At 38.7% G+C, this 21019-nt stretch overlaps 2 pseudogenes; both read right to left on the minus strand.

Annotated features, from left to right (window-relative positions):
• Window positions 1–304: 304 nt before the first annotated feature.
• Window positions 305–1094, minus strand: LOC114107600 (selenide, water dikinase 2-like; annotated as a pseudogene).
• A 9114-nt stretch (window positions 1095–10208) lies between these two features.
• Window positions 10209–20702, minus strand: LOC114088650 (holocytochrome c-type synthase pseudogene; annotated as a pseudogene).
• Between the last annotated feature and the right edge of the window lie 317 nt (window positions 20703–21019).

The following is a 21019-nucleotide window of genomic DNA, read 5'->3' on the forward strand; positions in this document are numbered from 1 at the left end:
ATAATTATCCCAGCACAAAGAAAAATCCCTCATTCTGCTGTGGAAAGAAAAAAAACCATATTTTTCTGCTCCCTATCCATCTAAGATATGAACACACATCCCCTCAACATTCAAAATATTATTCTTGGCCTTGGAATGCACATAGAGGCAGTTTTCGATAGGCTCATGCAAGTCACCCAGAATGGACAGCTGGAACCCCTGCAGGCAGTATTGCCTTCTTAGGAAATTTCTTAAAATCAACTCTTGAGAATTGTCTGATTGTGTACTAAGGATCTAAGATCTCAACAACATCTGCTGTTCTATCTTACAAAATAAACTCAGTGGAAATTTTGGAACTGTCCTGGTAAAGAACATTAGCAGCCTTGACCCCACCAGGCAGGATTTCAATAACTCGAGGCTTGGCAATTTTCTTGGCAGTCCTTTTCCCCTTTTCCACAATACCAACAATCTATGCCTGGCAACCCTTGGAAATTTTGATGGCAGAACGAAAGCAAACCACCTATTCTCTCAGTAGACAAATCAGTAATACCCTAGAGGTTTCGGCTGAGATTCCTGGGAGAAGTCCAAGCTGCCCACTGGCCTTGTGGATGGTAGCCATCTTGGCAACAATGCTGATGATGAATGCCAAAAGACATCTCCTTTCTCTGTTGTTTTACAAGGTTCTGAGAATGCCCAAGTATGCCAAAGCCTGTGATATCTGTGGCTTCATGGGCATTACACTGTGCATTAGTCAAGTGGCAGTTCTATTTAGGATAGCCACACTGATCAGAGCTTCCTGATAGACCACCATTTTTCTTTCTTATTCCATCTTTCAGGATTATCCAGCCTCTATTGGGCCCTTACAGCAACTTGAGTTCCCAAGGGTTTGGTTAACACAAGCACCTCCTGAACAACAACGGCGCTGTCTGATATTGAGTTCTGGCCAACATATCACAGTGGCAACTCTGCCAATGATAATCCAAATGTTGACCAGTGTGATCACCAGTCATTGTGGTCCCTCCTTGCTCAGCAGCATCCCAAAGCCTTGGGTACTGAGTAGTATTACTTTCTTCTTGTTTCTCCTCACTCACTAACTGGCTGACACTGAGTAACATTATAAATTTAGAAATTTGGGATATATAGACCAGACCAAGATTTGTTGTGATCCAAGTGATTTTGGAGGATCAAGGCATGTTGTTGAAAGGACATGTAATAATAGATTATTAATAATAATGTGTTATAGAATCTCAAATCTCAAATTTGTTATAGAATCCACAAATCCACATCCTCACGTTCAGTAATGCTCATGGCCTAGAGGTCTTGGCATGTTTGGCCAAGCAATGTACCCCATGCTGTAGAAACCTTCCATCAAGGGGTAAAAGAAGCCATGGATCTGCACCAGTGGCAGGCCCAGTAACTCAAAGGAATGACATAAGAGTCCAATCCAATGCCCAGGGCTGGAAAGGCTGGGACAAGGCCAGTCAGGGCTAATGGAGATGACAGGATGGCTTATGGAATTGCCAATTTCCAGCCACAGCCCAGGCCCAGGCCCTACTGGGGCTATGATTACAGCCCCGTCAGTCCCACAGGAGTTTGAGCTGCATCCCCTGGGGGACCTTGCAGATTCAGCTCTTCCTACCTGCGAAGACTGTCAGCCGCCAGCTGGAGATGAGTCCCAGCACCAGGGGATTAAAGGACCAGGATTTATAGAAGCCTCTGCCAAGAAAGCCCACAGAGTGGGAGAAACCTTGTGCCACCACCATCAGCTCTTGGTTGGCCCCCATAGCTTCCGCCATTGCACCTGCCTGTCAGGGAGGAGAGGGAGAGGAGAGGGCCCCCTTATGATCTACTCATGTTAATAGGAAATAACAATCAAACATTGTCCTCAGAGATTCTCCTGTGCTTCACAGACTCAAATGTACACTATCTTCCTCTAAACACCAATTTAAGTGACAAATTTTCATGTGCACATTTTGGGGAAGGTGATTTTCACATCCTAAAGATTGGAAAACACCTGGCACATCAATACTTCTCAGATAATTTTTGCTATCATGTAACAGTTCTCCTCCAAAAAGTTTTAGAAGTAATCTAAACTATTCTGCCAGATAAATAGCATAGACTTTGAAAAGTGAAGTTGGTACACTTCCCAAATACCATTTAACAAAACATTTTCCCTGCAAGAATGAAATGGACTATAGCACTCAGAACGACTACAATTTAGCATTTTTTCAGCAATTTTTATGTGCCAAGCACTATGCTGAATACTGTTATTTGCTTTGTTGAAGTATTTCAACAACTTAAAGGATAGCTACTATTCTCATCTCCATTTAATGGATAAAACAGAGAAATTGGTTTCTTAATTGAATCATCTAAGTTACTAATAAGTGAATGTCCTAGATTGAATAGTGTACCCCCAAATTTATGTCTACTTAGATACTTAGAATGAGACCTTATTTAGAAATAGCAGATGCAATTGACTGAGATGAGATCATAATGAAATTGTGGGTCCTAAATCCAATGACTGGTATCCTTATTAGAAGGCTGTGTGAAGAAAAGACATAAAAAAGAGGCCATATAATTACAGAGGTAGAAATCAGAGCAATGCATTTACAATCCAAGAATTGTCAGAGACACCAGCAATGAGGAAAGAGGCATGGGACCACCAGACCCACCAGAAGGAATCGGCCATGTGACAGTTCATTTCAGATTTCTGGACTCAAGAGCTGTAAGAGAATAAATTTCTGCTGTTTTAAGTCACCCAACATGTGGTAATTTTTTTAAACAACAATTTGACATAAAAGAATAGAATTAACAATCATCTTAAATCCAGGTCTGCTTGATATCAAAAGCTAAACTTTCTGTCCTTTTACTGCATTAATCTCAGAATGTCTTTTATTTATTTCCATTATAGCACTAATCACCTTTTATAGCAGTCATCAATAAGGATAGGGGATATGTATTTATAAAATTTATTTTTTTATTTTTTACCAGGGTATAGAGTTGACAAATAAAAATCATACACAATTATCCCTTGGTGTCTGCAGGGACTGTTTCTAGGAATCCCTGCAGGTGCCCAAATCCACAAATGTTCAAGTCCCTCCTCCCATGTATTCTAAAACATCTCTAGATAACCTATAATATCTAATCCAATGCAAATGCTATGTAACTTTATTACACTATATTGTCTGTAGAACAATGACAAGGAAAGAAAAGTCTGTATCTGGTCTGTGTATATACAACTTATTATAGGTCTAACTATTCATTCAGTATATGTAAGCAGCAATGTAATATTTCTGAACCACAGTAGGTTGAATCCATAGATGCAGAACCCTGAATGAGGATGGTCCACTGTGTTTGTTTCTAGGATGTGTGGGAAGATGTCTTAGTCATCCTTTCTTCCTCAGACTTTGCATAATACCTGACTCATAACACAAATGACTAGTCATGAAAAAAATGAATGAATATCCATTCCTTCCTTCCTTGCTCTCCTCACACATAGCAATACTAAACGTTAACAACGAAGGAAACAATGTAACTAAATTATATACATTTTCAGAGTTTATGAGTTTAATTTTAAATTAATGCCTCATTCTTAAAGTTCATGTTCTATGAGTTATCTATTTGGGTTTTTACTTCATTCTTCATAGTATGCCTTGTTATGGGTCGGATTTAAAGCAGTTACTTTATAACCATGCAATAAAATAAACTAACATAAAATAATTATCTGTGAAAATGGAACTCTGGTGATTCAGAAGAAAAATGCAACTCAAACTCAGTCTCTCCTACCATACACTCTCAGTGCAGAACACTTCTGTGTGCTCAAAATGTCGGGATTATACAGTGAACATCAGCTGGGCAACTTCTTATTCAATTCAATTCAAATCTTACTGGCCTGGAGACAGCGTCAGATCCCACAGGTTGAGGGCTCACTGCCACAAAATGGTCCTCATTCAGACACTAGTCACAATTCCTGGCCTCAGGAACCTCTGACAAATGGCTACAAATTGAGGTTTTTACCACTCCTTGTTTAGGCTTCATTAATTTGTTAGAGTGGTTCATAGAATTCAGGGACACATTTACTTGCATTCACTGGTTTACTATAAACAACATATTAAATGATTCAACTAAGCAGCCAGATGAAGAAATGTGTCAGCTGATGGAAGAGTCCCAAGCTCAGGAGCTTCTGTTCCCAGTCCAGCTGTGCCACCCTCCTTCCCATGTCCAGCTGGGCCACCTTCCTGGAATGCAGGTGAATCCATGTTCGTCCTCCATGTGTACAGCTATATAAAAGCTCTCTGACCCTGTCCTTTGAGGTTTTTACGGAGACCTCCTTGCATAGGTATGACTGAAGCATGGACAACAGGGTGGAAATGTGATTGGACAAAACTGTAAGAGACTGAGGAGGGGGACCAAGCAAGGCCTTTCTGTCTAAATTCCTATTGGCCTCTCTGAGCGGCAGTCCTTCCTCCAAGGAATGGAACAGGATTCCTTCTGAAATGAAGGTCTTATGATATGCTACCAAATTCGTTCAGATAATTATCTCTATGGCCAATTCCAAGAGAGAAAGGTGAGGGGAGATTAGAGTTTCCATGACCTTCATTGGAGAGAAGGAACCAGGAACTGTGGACAAAGACACACACACACACACACACACACACACACACATATATATATATATATATATATATATATATATATAGAGAGAGAGAGAGAGAGAGAGAGAGAGAGAGAGAATCACAGGAACAAATGGCAGAACAAGAGAATAATTAATGCAAAGGAAAAAGTGAAGTTTGATTAAAAAAAGGCATCAATTCTTGACCTTGTAAAATATGGCTCAGATGTTTGATGCTAAATGTTGCAACAGGAATGCTAGAATAAGATGTGCCTAGAGTGGTTTTCAATTTAAACATCCCAGTTACTCAGGATGCCTTCAATGTATGATTCCTGGCTAGAAACCAGGATGGAGATTTCGCCCACAAATCTACATAAAGAAGAGAATTTTAGCACTGGATTTTTAGCTCTGCTGCCATGGGTAGCAGGACTCTGTTATACAGACTTTGAAATTGTACAAAACTACCTTCAAATCTTGACTCCACCACCTATCAATTGTAGGATCTTGAAAAAGTTATTGAGTTATTTCCATTTTTGCTAATTGGGATTAATAAAAATTGCCATATTGTATTTCTTTGAGGATCAAAAGACATAATACAAAGCTTGGTTGGGGGAGATGCTTCCTGCTAGTTCTCTCTTAATAAATTATTGTTTTCACCATAGACTTCTAAGCAACCCTTTGTGAATCTTATTGCCATTTTCTACTGCCCGTCAAAAATGATGCTCATTTTAGCAACTCATAAGCTATTGAGTTGTAATTCTACATTTTCATAGTCACTTATACACTGGTTTATATTTAGTGATATTGCCATATATGATGCATTTAACTTACAAACATTCCATTTAAATAATTTTTTTAGGCATTGAAAAGGTAATGATATTCTAAGTGTGAGCAGTGCTGTTCACCATTTTACTCAATGAACAGGCCTTAGATTGAATCTGAAATGAGATTCTGGATGCTGCTATTTAAACCTAGAAATCTCTCATGATTTCTATTTGTCCCATTGTGCAAACGTCTCACAACAATAAGCTGATTCAGATGTTTAAAGACAAATATTTGTTGACTATCAAAGCCCCTACACAAAAGCCAACCACTTGGTTTAGTAAGATCTCAGAAATTCATTCCAACTCTGGAGGAAAAACTAGTTGCATTGAGCTAATTGTGAGATAGTTAATTCCTAGTAGATTGTGAACCGTAATTTTGATTGTTTGTGGACACAATCTAGAAATATTTTTTTTTCTAGTTGTAAGTGGTCACAAAGCCTTTATTTTTATTTATTTATTTATTTTTATGTGGTGCTGAGGATTGAACCCAGGGCCTCACCCATGCTAGGCGAGCGCTCTACCACTGAGCCACAACCCCAGCCCCTAGAAATATTTTAAAACCTAGTTTGTACTAAAAGCATTCACATTATACCCTATTTTGCCAGTTAGAAAACAGATGCTGAATAAGTCAAAATAGGAAGCAAGAGAGAAAGCGGGAGAAGGGGAGAGAAACAGCTAGGGTGTGAAGACTTGCTGGTTACATAAAACCAAACATTCACAGCAATATTCTGTCTTCATCTGTGATATCAAGACCTTTATCCCTGGTCTTCTCTTCCTAGCTGGGAGGTTAGTTTCTCCTGGGAATTTCTCTTGCTTTCTTTCTGTTCTTTTCTTACCAGAATTAAGACAGCTCAGCACATTCTTTTTTCCAGGGTGTTGGACTGCCTCAGTCTCAGAGGGATACAGAGAAAAGCACACTAGATAAGGGTTAGGAGGTCTGAGACCCATTTGTGCTGCCCAACTGTACAACATCTGGCAACATGCCTGACTTCTCTCTCTGGGGGTTGGTGCTTTCATACCTTCATTGAGAGCAGGACTAGTTGATCATCATACGTTGTGAGGATGAACTGCTTTTGGATTTGTATTTTACTTTTCAGTCTTTCCCTGATCCTGAGACAGAAGTAGTCTCCACCCATGACCCCTGATTGGGTTTCATCTCCCATGTGATGAAAAACTCTTCCCTCTTTCCAAAGTTAAAAGTTTACAGTTCCATGATGGGACTAATTTTTTAGGAGTTTTTAGCTCCTCCTCAATAAAAGAGGATTCTCTGCATTTCTATTTTATATTCACATCTGAACCATATGTGAACAATATACAGTAACTTCTCTGTATGTTTTATAATTGTTTTAATATTAAACAAATTAGAAACAATTTTACTGGTGTATCTTAGGTTGATGTTTTCAGAAAGACCTGGCACTAAAATGATACATTTTTAGAAGTATGGGATTTCAGCTTTGAAGATTGGCTAAGGGACCATGGCTAATTATGACAAGTCACCCTTTGCCTACATACTCATCCCCTACCCATTCTTCCTTGAAAACAGAAACCCAGATAAGTTTGACTAACATGCCAAGTTTAGCCCCATAAGGACAGCAGATCCCAATCCCAGTTCTTATCTGAATTTGAGTAAAACCATTCCTCTCCTCTCTACAGTACCCACAGGGACCTATCTCTGGAGTCTCATGTGCAGTTCTCCTAAAGGTGATGAACAGAAAGGATGAGGATACAGATTTCTAAGAAGTGCTGTTCTTTTCACAAACAGTTGGTGTGGCTCTTTTTGAGCTCTTCTCTTCATGCCTAAGAGTAGACCTAAAAACCTCCATGCACTGTTACCATCTTGTGACTATGTGGCAATAGAGAGGAGGACAAAAGCTAATGATGTTGACTGTCCTTGCTGACCTCAGTAAACTGCCTCAGCAGGATTTAATGACTACTTCTTCTTTCCATGTAAGACAGATAAGTTTCTACTTGTTTAAGGAACTCTACTTTTACCCTATAACTTGTATCTGAACACCTCCTGCATGATACAACAACCAATATTAGAGACATTTACTTAACCACCATAATAAGGCTGGACTTCTAAGAATCTTCAGGTCTTTGAGTGTTTATATCAAGACATTTAAAGGGAAAACACTACAAATCCCATGCTGAAAAACATGACACAATTAAATGCAACCAGAGGAAAGCAAGAATGTATGGTTTTGGTAAACTAGTGTAGAAAGAACAAGTCTTACTGGTCTGCTAAGTTAAAAAAAAAATTTTATTAGCCTGAAGGCACATCTCTTATTTTCTACTATTACATAAAAATTAGACAATTTTAATGCTGTTGATGAGCATATAATGATAATATGTGAAAATAATTGATTTTACTGTTTAACTGTTTGCTAAAGGCTAAGTTCTTTTTGCTAAGCTCTTCACAATTGTCTCGATCCTCACAAATCTATGAAGTAAATACTATTATCGCAATTTTTCAAACAAAGGAAGTGAGGCTGAGATGGGTTAAGTGGCCTGCCCAAATTCACGTGGACAATAAGTAGAAGAGTTCAAACCTGAATAATCTCACGGCTATCTGTGCTATTAACCACTATGTAACAGAGCTCTAATTTGTTTCTAATCTTTCTAATTTTGAAAATGTTTCAAACTTATAAATATTGCAAGTATGTTAAAAATAGGGATTTTTTCCCCTAAACCATTTGGGAATAAGTTGCCAACACAATCCCCTGATCACCCTCAAATACTTCATTAGGTATGGTGGTTCAAATAGTGACTCCTCCGAAGATATGTGCAAGTCCAAACTCCTGGCACCTGTAACTGTGGCTTTATTTCGAAAATGGTCTTTGCATGTGTAGATAGTAAAGAATCTTGAGAAGATGTTAGCCTGGATTCAGGGTGAGATCTAAATCCAACGACTATGTCATTATAGGAGAAAAGAGAATCTGTTGGAGTGAAGGAAGATCTGGTGGAGTGGACCAAACTATTCCTAAGTTGGGCCTACTTAGGAGCCATTGGCAGAATCTAGACCATGTGTCCAGAAAATTTTTAAAAAAATTTAAATCAGTAAGCAAAATCAGATGTACATACTTATGCATGTACACACAACTTCAGGAAAGGGACTCAACACAGGGGCCAAGATATTCCCAACTAAAAATATAAAATCAAAGTAACTGAAGGTGTCCTTTGCTAAATCAGTACTTCAGACCTATAATTTCAAGACATTGAATTCTGCCAATATCCTAAATAAGCAATAAAAGAGATTTCCTCCTAGATCCCCCAGAGGGAGGAAGACAGCTCAGAGAACACCACAATTTCCAAGGTATGAAATTGGAGGAACCAGATGAGCCCACTGGTTCTCTGACCTTCAGCACTGTGAGATATTTAAATTTGTTATGGTAGCAACAGGAAAAATAACCCTTACTCTACTGCTGATGTTTTTGGTTTGTTTTTTGTTTATTTCCAGACAATATTCAGAGTGAGAAATAGTGATTGTTTGATAACCCACTATTTTGTACTTAAACACAAAATTTTCTTTTCAATCTCTAATGATTCTTTTCAGCTCTAATGTTCTGGGGAATGGTTTATCTGGGCTTCTGAAACCCACAGGCAGCTTCTACAAGTGAATTTTCCTCATCTCAGGGTCTTTGCAGTGTGGAATATCAGTGTGTCATATACTGAATTTTTGACAACCACAGAGTTTCCAGCTCCTTCAGTTGAACCACTTCACTGAGCTGCATTCATTAGGCCCCAAGGAAAAGGCAACTGAGTTTCTCAACATCCCCCATTAAATTCATTCCATTGGTTTATTCTTCCTTACTGTTGGGTAAACTCTCCAGAAGCTGCCATAGCTTTTAAAGACATTCTCAGGTGTGGAAAGGTAGTTTGATTTTCCCTAATGTATTCAGGTTGTAGTGGGCCCATGTTTTGGGCTATAGGAGCCTTATGCCCTAGAAGGTCAACAAAAGCAGACTTCAAGGGAGCCCTTACTCTCTCTGTTAGGGACTGAATGTGTCACATAGAAATTCATAGTTTGGAGCCCTAATCCCTAATGTTGTGGTATTTAGAGGTATACTTTTGCAAGGTGTAAATGAGATGAGATGGGGGATGAATGGCCTTTTAAAAAGAAGAATAGTTCAATCCTGGGTTTGGGCATAAAAAAAAAAAAAAGACCATGCAAAAACAAACTCGGGAATTCAGAAAGATGATTCTCACCAAGAATCTGACCATGCTGGCCCCCTAATCTCCGACTTCCAGTCTTCTGAATCTTCTGTTTAAGCCACCCAGCCTATTCTCATTCATTGTAACAGCCAAAAATAAGTCACCCTCCTATGAATTGCCTCCTACTGAATACTTCTTTGGCACAGTCTGAACCAGTGCTGGCAGAGTCATTTTTGTCCCTACTTCCTTTACAAATGTCCATCTTACTTTAACTGTGGGAGTACTTGGCATTTATTGTTCTCAGCTTTGGGGCCTTGGCCTAAACTCTTCCCAGACAGGAAAAGCCATATTTGGATATCCTGTTACCTTTCTATGACAGTACCTTGCACAATAAAAGTTAAAATTCATCTGAAATCAGTGTAACTGCTGGCACCCAAAGAATGCACACTGAGAATCTTGTGGATCTAATCTTGCCACTCAGTTTTATTAAAAGGAATGGATACATAGGATTATTTTCTTTCTTCTTCCTTTTTTTCTTTCTTTCTTTTTTTTAATTAAAGGATTTAATATTATCAACACTTGAAAAAAAAAGTCATTTGTAACATGCTGTTATAATTAGAACAATCAGTTTTGGGGTGATACAAGGAATTTCAACACCAAGCTTAAAGCTTCCTTAAAACATAAAAATTGAGACAGTGAATTAATGCAAACATAACTACATCTGAGAAAAATACTCTTCTTGTGACTGTTAATACTCAGCTAAATATAATCACTGGCACTGTGACTTGAGCCAGACTTTTAAATCTGGATTAAGCCAACCAGGAGGAAGGCTTCCAATGGAGGAAGGAATGGGACTCAAAGTTGGGATAACTTGAAATTCCAGGGACAATGAAGAGACCTGTTTGGGGGGAGCAGAGTTACATATCAGAACAACAGGAAAATATTTTAAAAATTAAAATATATGTTTCAGAGCATATGCATTAGCACCTCATGATGAGTTGAAACTACTTTAACAAGGCCCAGTCTGAAAAATGCATATAAATAAGAATTGAGAGCCAAGACATACCTTAGTCTTGCTGGAGTGCAAGGGTATGGCTTTGCATTTTGTTCAGGGTCTCTACTAAATCGTAGGGACTTCAGAAATAATAGTCTCTTTTAAAAAAGATATTGCTTATTTATAATAAATGATTTTAGTTAAAATATTTGACCAGGTAAAAGCTCATGAGCAGTACACTGGCTTTCAGGTTTTACCTCTCAAATATTCTTGAGAAAACGGTAAGAAAAAGCAGCTTTCCTTACTTTCTAAAAACTCTTTTTCAGACTTTTCTAGATGAAATACATAGGCAATATTGCAGCTAACGGACAAACTGAGAGACTGCTTCCCACTTAAACCAAACGGGAAGAAAACTTAAAACTATTTGCTGTAAACCGCAAGGCAAAATGCAGCTCAAAACTGAATGGAGCAGGGGCCCTTTGCTAAGTAGAGGATGAAGTGTATGACCCACTTGAAGTTCCCGTTACATCATGAGTGCAGTTCAGTTTGGGGAAAATAGTTTAATGTATCTCCCTTATACTTTGCATCACAAACAAAACAGTGGTTATGATGTCCAGCACCACCAAGCAACTTTCATTCTGTTCCATACTGTTGAAAGTGAATCCAAGGCAGGGCGGACGTCCAGGATGGTGAACTGGTAGTCCTTGTTGACTTCGCCGCCATCCTAATAATGTATCACATATCCAAATTCCGTGCCACAACGGTGATGATCCAATTGTGCCTGTTGTTTGGCACCCCATCCAGGAACGAATTCTTGCTCTTGGTGAATATTGTTTTGCTTTCCCTCCCAATCAGATCAAGGATGGACCACAAGGGCACTTCGCAGCATGAAGGGCTTCCCACTTCAAAATCTCCTTCCAGGCCTGTTCATTGTTCTGATTGTGAATTTTAATGATATTATACATATCTTTCTGACTAATATCCTCATCCTTCCCCTTCCACCCTTTCCTTAACATTGCATTCCAGAACATCTGTTCAGAAGGATAAACCCACTTTTTCTCTGAATCTGCTCGTGGAATGGATGACTCCTCTCTGACGGTAGACAATGCAAAGGGCTGATCTGGAGCTGGTGTTTGATTAGGTGTTGGCATCAGATTTGAAGGATCCAGGTTCTCCTTTTTCTCAGCAGCCGCGCCTGGAACAGGACACTCCACATACTCATATGCACAATCTTGGTGGGCAGGCAGAGAGTATGTTTTGCTCTCACAGGCTGGACCAGAGGGTTCTGCATTCATTGGACAGCCTTTCATTTACCCTTCATGCATTGGGCATCCTGAAGGCGGTGATGCTGTCTGATGATCTGAAGCACTTGAGGTCTGAACTGGAACAGCAGGAGTAGAGGCTGACAAACCCATGGTTGGAATCAGTGTCGACTCCAAACAATTTTAAATTTCCAGCTGTCAAAGCAAAGACACAGATCAATGCTGATGCCTAGAATGCAGTTATTTCTTCGTACTTCTTAACCTGGTCAATCCTTTTTGTCCCATCATGGGAACGTAGTAGGCTTTAATATATTGCCGCCTTTGAGAAACAGTAAGAAACCTGCCCTCCGGGGGTACGTTTCTAAGGGATTGAGGATTAGGCAACTGAGGAAACAGGACTATTTTCTGAATGAGGATTTCAGACAAAGTACACTGCCTCAGGCCAAGCAAATCTTATACAACTGTGAATTGCTTTAAAATCCAATGGATCAAAGAAAGGCTTGATAAAATCACTCTCACAAATACATGGAATTAATACTGTTCACTTAACATTTTTCCACTTTCAGTATATGTGTCAACCAGAGTAAGCAGGCTTATATTTTCCATAGTTCTTTACCCCAATTCATAATTTATAGAAGCAGTGAATTGCTAACAAAAAATAGATGATTCATGTCTAAAGCACATGTACAACTTCCTCCAATTGAGAGAAGGAAATTCATTGAAAGGCTCATGAGATCAAAACTGATTACAATGACAAATGACACCACCTATCTTTATTAAACATGTAAATGAGGTCCATACATAGGGATTACTAAAAAATGCTTAAACTAATTTTTCTTTATTATAATAAACTTATAAGTTAAAAAACCACAGTGTTGGCAGGCAGTAAAAATTGGAGGTTGGCTCTCATTCAGGAAACGAGGCCTCAAGGATGTGTCTTAAAGCAAAATTTGATGTTAATAAAAGTAATTGCTGAAGTAGAATTCTATATATTGGGCATAGCTCTCCTATTGGACTTATACTGTAAAATTGGAGATTAATCTTTCTGGTTAAGAGGGATCTGTCTGAATTATGCTCTTAAAATAGACAGCTAGAGCTAGAGAAAGAAATTACTGACCCTAATGACATCACTGAAAGTATGATATATAAGCTAAAATAAAATGAATACAATAAAATTAGTCACTATCAGGTAAGATGGAGGTAGCTGAGCCACATAGAATATTTTGATAGTAACAAATTTAGTTCTTTTACTCTGTCAAAATTTCAAATCTTCTCCTTTTCCTTTTTCTTCAAATATCCTTCAGGGTTACCATCTTACTCGGTTTTCTTTCCTCCATTTTCAGCAGTTTGAGATGATCTCCTTTAACATCTCAAAACTCAACTTGCTGTCTCATGTTCTGTTTCTTCAAGTCTTATCGAAGATCAATTATATTATCTGATACATAATTTCAAGTTCCAGTGTCAATAGTTGCTTAGAGTTTTATGTGATTTTATGTTTTACGTCATTATGTGGCACATTCGTGGTTTAAATTTTTTTCTAGTTTTCGAAAGCCTTTAAAGAGTGTGACTGAATAACAAAAATGTCAGTCACTCAGCATGCAAGTTGGAAAAGAAGATGTTTGGGGGAAATGCTCCTTGGGGTAGGAAGCAGACCTTTTTTTTTTTTTTTTGTAGAGCATTAATTTTTTTTTTGTTTGTTTTTTTTGTTAGGCCTGGGTGACACAGAATGGTCGGGACGTAAGAGAGCAGACTCTGGAGTTGGAAAACAGGAGCTCTAGTCCTGGCTCTGGTACTCACCTGCTGTGTGACAGCAGAGGTCACATCTTTCCTTGTCTCTGTTAGGATAATTCAGTGCCTACCCTTGTGAATTCACAAGTGGCCCAAAGGGTGCCTTGCACATCCTGAGGCCAGAAACTTAGAACAGAGACTAGTGCACAGGCATAAAGAGCACATAGAAACTATTGAGTGCCTCCTTTACGCTTATGTTTGCACTCACAGTTCTGTCCCCTGGTTAAGGATATTTAATGAGAAGCCAGATCGGGTTATAATTATTTGACTATTATATTCCTTCTTCATTCAAAAAATTTACAGAACACTCAGTAGTTGCAGATATAAGGGTACTTATATCTGCACATATAAGGGTATTTCATATCAATAAGAAAAGAGGTAAGGAGAAAAGGATGTCAGAGAATAACAAAATAACAATAATAGAAAGGTACTAAGGCAATAGAGGATCTGCAAAAACATCTCTGAATGAAGCTGCCCAGATGATGAAGAAGAATTTGAAAGCTTAAAGACTTAATAGATTCTTGTTACATTAAAAAATATAGATGAGGGCTGAGGGTGTGGCTCAGTGGTAGATCACTTGCCTGGCATGTGTGAGGTCCTGGGTTCAATCCTCAGCACCACATAAAAACAAATAAATAAAATAAATGTATTAAAAATAATATATAGAAAAATGGGAAAGACTTAGGTACACTTATAAGCAGGAGGGAAGTAACTGGTTGAAAGAGAATAAATGTTCCAAGAGGAGACTATTGAAAGAAGCATTTGCTTCAGAAGGTCACATCAGGAAGAGACACTTTTTTTTTTCTGTAAATTTCTGGACAGGAATGCAAAAGTTGGAGTAAACTCAAAATAATCTCATCCGAATGTTGAGTGAGTTAATTCACATTCAAGTAGAAGAAAGGAATTTAAATGACTTTGGAGGGAAGAATAATTTAGAAAAAAGAGTGATATATGGAAAGTGGGGGCCCCTAGGGGTGCCTCCCAATTTCTCATTGCTGCGAAGGCTTATTTTCCTCAAATGTAAAACCCAGGTGTTAAACTTTGAATGCTAAGTCTCCTGAACAACTGCAGGATTCTAAAACAACGGATGATTACAAGAGTGGCATGAAAGAGCAACATGTCAGTTGATCAATATGAATCTGCAAGAAATAAATGAGGACCAAAAATAAATGTACTTATCAGCTGTTTGGAAGTTCCTTTACGGCATGCTTATGGTCTTCAGTGAGTTCACAAAATTCATTCCTCCAGCTGTTTCTGAGAGAAGCCAGCCATACTTCATAAATTCCATCTATTCTGACAACATGCTGACCAGTGTGTTGGCCTGAGAGTTGGTGAGCTGGCAAAGTGGTTCAGAAGATGCAGAGTATCATTTTATAAGACTGGTTGATGTGCACGGGTATCATATCCCACTCCGAGAAGGCATGTAATCTACAAAACTTTCATTAATTCACCTACATTGGAGACATGGTACCCACTATCACCTCTTTCCAAGTGGAGAAAATGCCCTGAATTATGGATTATGTTGCTTCCAATTGATACAATAGTCTTGGCTTCTAAATAATTGCAAGCATCATACTGCTTTGTATATGTGAGATAGTAGAGAATAAAGATCTGAAAAATAGTGATTTACAGGTTTATTTCTCTTTTATATAAAATATGTCCAGAGGTAAGCTTCCCAGGGCAGTACAGTACAGAAATTATTAGTAGTCCAGGATCCTTTCATCATCTTGCTCTAATGACTGTGGCTTCTGTCTTAAAACTTACATCATAGATAAAAGGGTTGCTGAAGCTCCAGACATTACACTTAATTCTCAGGAATCTTGAAAGGGGGGTAAAAAAGGCGAGCACACCCTTGTCTTTTAGGATGCTCATTAGCAATAAGATAAATTCCCACCTGTATTTCACAGTAAATTATAATAATCCCTATATGCTTAAGTTCAATGTAGACTAAAAAAATTTATTCTTTATCTGTGTAGTAATGTGGCTGACTAAAAATTGGTGTTTCTATACCTAAGGAATAAATATGGAATGAATGCTGGAAGATAACTAGCATCATGCTAGGCTTCGCTCTTGCTAGATCCATGTGAATCAACTGTGGGTTCTGTTCCATCCCATATTTACGCAGGAATCCAGGTTAACAAAGCTTTTATTACCCAGACTGTAGATGTTTGCTAGAGCCAGGAAAGGAAGCATGTATGACTTCCATAAACTGTCGTCGGTGACATGGATTGGATATGAAATCTTATCCCCCAAAACTTCTGAGTTAGTGAAGGAATATTCAGAAGTAAAATGATTGGATTGTGAGAGGTGTAACCTAATCAGTCCATCCTAGTTTGAATGGACTAACTGGATAGTAGCTAACTGGATAGTAACTGGAGACAGGTGGGGCATGACTGGAGGAGGTGTTTCACTGGGGACATGCCCTAGAGGTGTTCATCTACCCTGTTCCTCGTCCCCAGCTTTCCCTGCCAGGAGCCGAGCAGCTGTCCTCTACCAAGCCCTTCCACCATGATGTTCTGCGTCACCTCAGGCCCAGAGCAAGGAAAACCAAGGACTAAACCTCTAAAAGTATGAGCCAAAATAAATTTTTCCTCCTCTAAGTCATTCTTGTTGGGATTCTGGCCACAGAGATGAAAAGCTGACTAACACACTTGACCAATGGATACATAGAATTCCAAGGAGTCAGCAATATGTGGTCTCATCATGTGCCTTGATGGAGAAGAACCAGGTTTCATATGAACAGGTCTAGTGACTAGTGGAGAGACCCTTCTCAGAGAACCAGTTACACTAAGATTATGGATCAAGATCTTTAAGGAACAGATAGGAAATATCAACTATGACACAGGCATGGCAAAACTATCCAAAAGGAGAATTTTGGTGCTTTTAAAAATCATAATTTCATTTTTAGTTTTAAGTGCAGATTTCTTTACACTAGCTCAAGTGAGTCTTAATAAACATTTCAGAAGATCCTCAGGCAAAGGACCTCACTTTAAGCATAACTGCCTAACAGGCATGGGGATAGCTGAAATAAAAATAATTTAACTAAAAAAAATGCAAACAAAATCAAATGCAGGGTATTTTGAGTATGATAAAATGAATTTGTTTTCAAAATTAACCTTTTAATAATCCAAATGTACTATAAATTCAGACAGCAAAATAATTCTGGCTTGTTCTAGATTTGAGAGAATTGTTAAAATAGTCACATTTTCTTCCTGAACTAGTAATTCTGAAAGGTAGAACATGGTTATCAACACTAGCTTTGGTATCAGCAGGCCCATGTTTGAATCACAGATCTACCAGGTATTTCTTGTGAGAACTCTATCTATCCCTTGTCGGAGGCCCAATTCCTCAAAACCAGGACTAATATTGCCTTCGTGATGGTTTTTTATGAGAATTAAATCAAGTAATGCCACGAAATATTTACTACAAGTACTTATCAGTACAACTAAATAAGAGGAAGAATCAATTAGAAATTGAAAAGCTTTTTAAATGTTGATTGTCAACCTGTTGGATAATCTAAAGATTCTCTAGTATAAAATAAATAAACACTAGTATAAAATAAATTCAGGTTATTTGACCCTATATTAGCAATCTAAAAGAATGTCTGTGCTGCATGTAAAAGCTTTATATTTACTTAGAATAACTGCTTCATTAGGCTGAAAAGAAGGAATTCAGCACAGATTATCACTGGACTTCAAAACTTGGCCCATTAGATGGATATTTTGTTTATAGAATTATTTTTTCAAGTGCTTACAAAATCCATGGTAAACATCAAGGTATATCATATTGTTAAGCAAACATAAATTATAAGTGAAAGAGAATAACTCCTCTGACTATTTTTTCAAGGTGTAAAATAGAGTCAAGAGTCAGCACAAATAAGTGCAGGCAGTTCCTGTCTGGGCAATCGATGAATTGGATCAAGAACCGTGTAATCAGAGTGAAGACGAAAAAAGTACTGCTGTTGCACATGTGTCCATAGGAGGGTCCACCCTATTCACTAGTATCAAAACTACAGCAAATGGCAAGAGAAAGCCATCAAGTCCTTGAAGCACAGCCAGTTCTGCTGCATCAAAGCTTCATGGCCGCCTCCCAACTGTGCTCAGCTGGTCATCCCCTAACAATGGTTGATAACAAAACCCAGATACCTCACCAGCTGCTCCTGGCAAAGCTGAAATGGGCTGCCTGTGAGGCAGGCACCTGAAACCCTATGAAAAGGCACTGAAGGAGAAACTTAAATAGTACCACACAGATAGTTGTTGACCACGGGGGAACAATGCCAGTCGACCAAGGAGCCAACCTTAGGTGTGCACAGTGTTTTGACAATAATTAGAGATGAAGAGCTCACTTCCAGAGGAAGCCACAGGCAACCAGGGAGGCAAAGCAAAATGCAGAGGTGGGTTTACAGAGGAGCAAATGGAGGGGGTGTTGGCATCTGTGGAGACAACAGCAAGAGCTAGCAGCTAGTATGTGGTCATCAGTTTCTAGAAAATTTTTCAAGAGTAGCACTTCAACAGCACATTGTTTAGGTCACAAGATTTGCACTGCACCCTTGGCCTCCCTCACACTTGAAGGGTGTTTGAGTGGTCATGGGCATTTCTGAGATTAGGGGAAGTTGAGTCGTAGTTTGCTTATTCTCTTGGCTGTATAACAGTCCCTTGTACCATGTCCCAAAATTTATTTACAAGTTCTATGGTTGGGTCATCTGCAGTTTGGGTCATGAACACTCTTGCACACATACACAGACACTTGGTCACATTTCAGTTGGGTTTATAGGCAGGATGAAACTATTGGCTTATAAATATCATTAAAAATTTAATACAAATTAATTTCCTTAAGTTACTTTTATTACCGTGACTTTAAATCCCAAACCAAATTAAAATTTCTATGAGTTGAATATTATAATGGTACTATAACTTTAAATTTTATGATGACTTTAGCTGTAAAATGATGCATTTTAAAGCTCAAGGACAGAAATAACTGAGAGAAACAGAAGAGACCATAACAGCACACATAATTCTGAGTTTGGAATACTGAATCCTTTCCTACTAAGGTTCAGAGAAGTGTAAGGATAACATGGGATGACCCCAAACTCCATCTACACCATGACCTTGAGATAATTATTAGTAACATTCCATTTTACTGTTAGGATGAGAAGAAACACTTGAATCTCTGAAATTACTCCTAAAATGCCAAGGTCAACACATTAGTCCTTGGCCCAAAGGGTCAGCAGAGGAACCTTTGGACTTTGGGGTTAAGGAATAACAAGTGATCGGTAATTGTGTGGACTGTGAAATCTGCCTAGTCTGTGCAGCTTCTGGAGAATGGTATGCACACTCTGGGTTGGAGCTGCAGCTAAACAGGGAGGGAGCAAGGACACCAGACAGCATCAGATGCAAGATGAACCCATGTCAGTCCATCACAGGCATGTGGGTGCTTGGGGGAGAATAAAAGCAAGAGGGAGGACATGGTTATTAATTGACAATGGAAAAGATGAGTCATGAGGACAAGAAAACATGAAAGCTAACACACAAAAAGCACAGAATTGACTGTTGCTTTGATTTGGAATTTTGATTCTGTGGTAAATGTGGATGGTAAATGTGGAGAAATTAATTCAGGATTGTTTTTCTTATCAGAAAGTCAAATGCCATGGAAGAGTATGGTTTACAAAATAAAAGTAGCTTATGTGACTCCAGTGCTTAAAACAACAGAAGTGCTCAGTGTCTTAACCTCACACATCTATGGTTTATAGCTACACGACATTTTACTTGGGGCCAATGAATACTACAATTCTTTTTAAAAATATTTAGAGTTTCTCACATGATGGGCTCCAGCTTCTGCTTTTTATGGAGAAGTGTAGTGCTGCATACTGACAAAGTATTTGAAAAATTAAATGTTGAACTTCAAAGCCTTACAACTAATTAAACAAAAATGAATTCTATGTCAACAGTCAACAGTAGGTAACATATATTGTGCATCTACTATACTCAGGGTCGTTCTATGTATTTTACACAAAGTAAAATGCAGCAGGTATCACCATAACTCTTTTTTTTTTTTTTTCAGAAGAAGAGGAAGCAGAGAGAGGGAAGGTAAGGAGGAAAGAGAAGGAAGGAAGATTTTAAGTAAAAGGAAGTAAAAGGAAGATTTTAAGTTCAACCACTGTGATGCTACACTGTGATGCTACACTATGAGGCTACTCTGTGATACCACACATACACCCGCACACACACACACACTTAGAACTGACTATGTGGACACAGGAAACAGTCATCCACAGCCCAGGAGAGGTGTCAGAAGTAACCAGACCTACCAATACAATGCCTTGATCTCAGATGTCTAGCCTCCAGAATGATGACAATATAAGTTTCTGTGGTTTAAATCACTTGGTCTGTGGTAATCTGAATGACAACACTAGCAAAGTGATTCACTAAGGAAGAAGGACAAAATATTTTTTTGGCAGGGGACAACTAGCAGTGTCTGTACCATTACATGAAGCACATGTCAATTAAGATACCACCTATGGGCTGGAGTTGTGGCTCAGTGGTAGAGCACTTGCCTAGCATGTGTGAGGAGGCACTGGGTTCAAATTTCAGCACCATGAACAACATAAAGGTCTATCAACATCTAAAACAATGTTAAATAAAAAAAAGATTCCACCAACAACTGAAGTTTGGAATAATAAATAACTTGGTTAAAGTTCTTTAACGATAGAAACTTCCTGATAGATCCCAGGGCCCTTCAGTGGTCAGTGATCTTTTAAGATCACAGATGAGATTCTTTCACTTTTCTGTGTGAAACTTTAGAAGGACTTCCCATCTCATCCAGCTTGAAAGCAAGTGTCCTGCTGTGTCATACGGAGCCAGCCTGATCTGGCCCCTGCTTCTGTGTCCTCTCCCACCTTCACTTTGCTCCACCCACTGGTCTCCCCAGCAAGCATGCACTCAGGGCCCCTCCCCTTGCTTGTCCCCTTTAAGAATGTTCTTTCCCCCCAAAAGCATCAAACTCACTTTTTTTTTTTTACTTACTTTGGGTATCTGCTTAAAATCTCTGTTTTATCAAAGGCCTTCCATGTCTGTCCTATGTGAAACAGCACCCCTCCCCCAAGCCTTGCAATACTTTCTCACCCTTACCCTGATTTTTTTTCTTCCCCATGGCACTTATTGTTACCAAACAGATTGCTTCTGTATTTACTTGGATATTGTTCTTCCTGCCTTCTAAAATCCATCCTAAGTTCACAGAATTTGATTTGTCCCCTGCTGTATTCTCAGCATTGAGGAAAACTCAGATAAACCTCTATTGGTTGGCCAAATCAACCAGATATCTTCAGACATCCATACAAGAATTTTTGGTTCTGGCCCAGAAAAGTCTCAATCTTGAGCCAAAAGATGAAAATTCCTCAGGCGATATGGAG

Source organism: Marmota flaviventris, chromosome 3 (genome assembly GCF_047511675.1).
Source record: "Marmota flaviventris isolate mMarFla1 chromosome 3, mMarFla1.hap1, whole genome shotgun sequence".
Classification (NCBI taxonomy): Eukaryota; Metazoa; Chordata; class Mammalia; order Rodentia; family Sciuridae; genus Marmota; species Marmota flaviventris.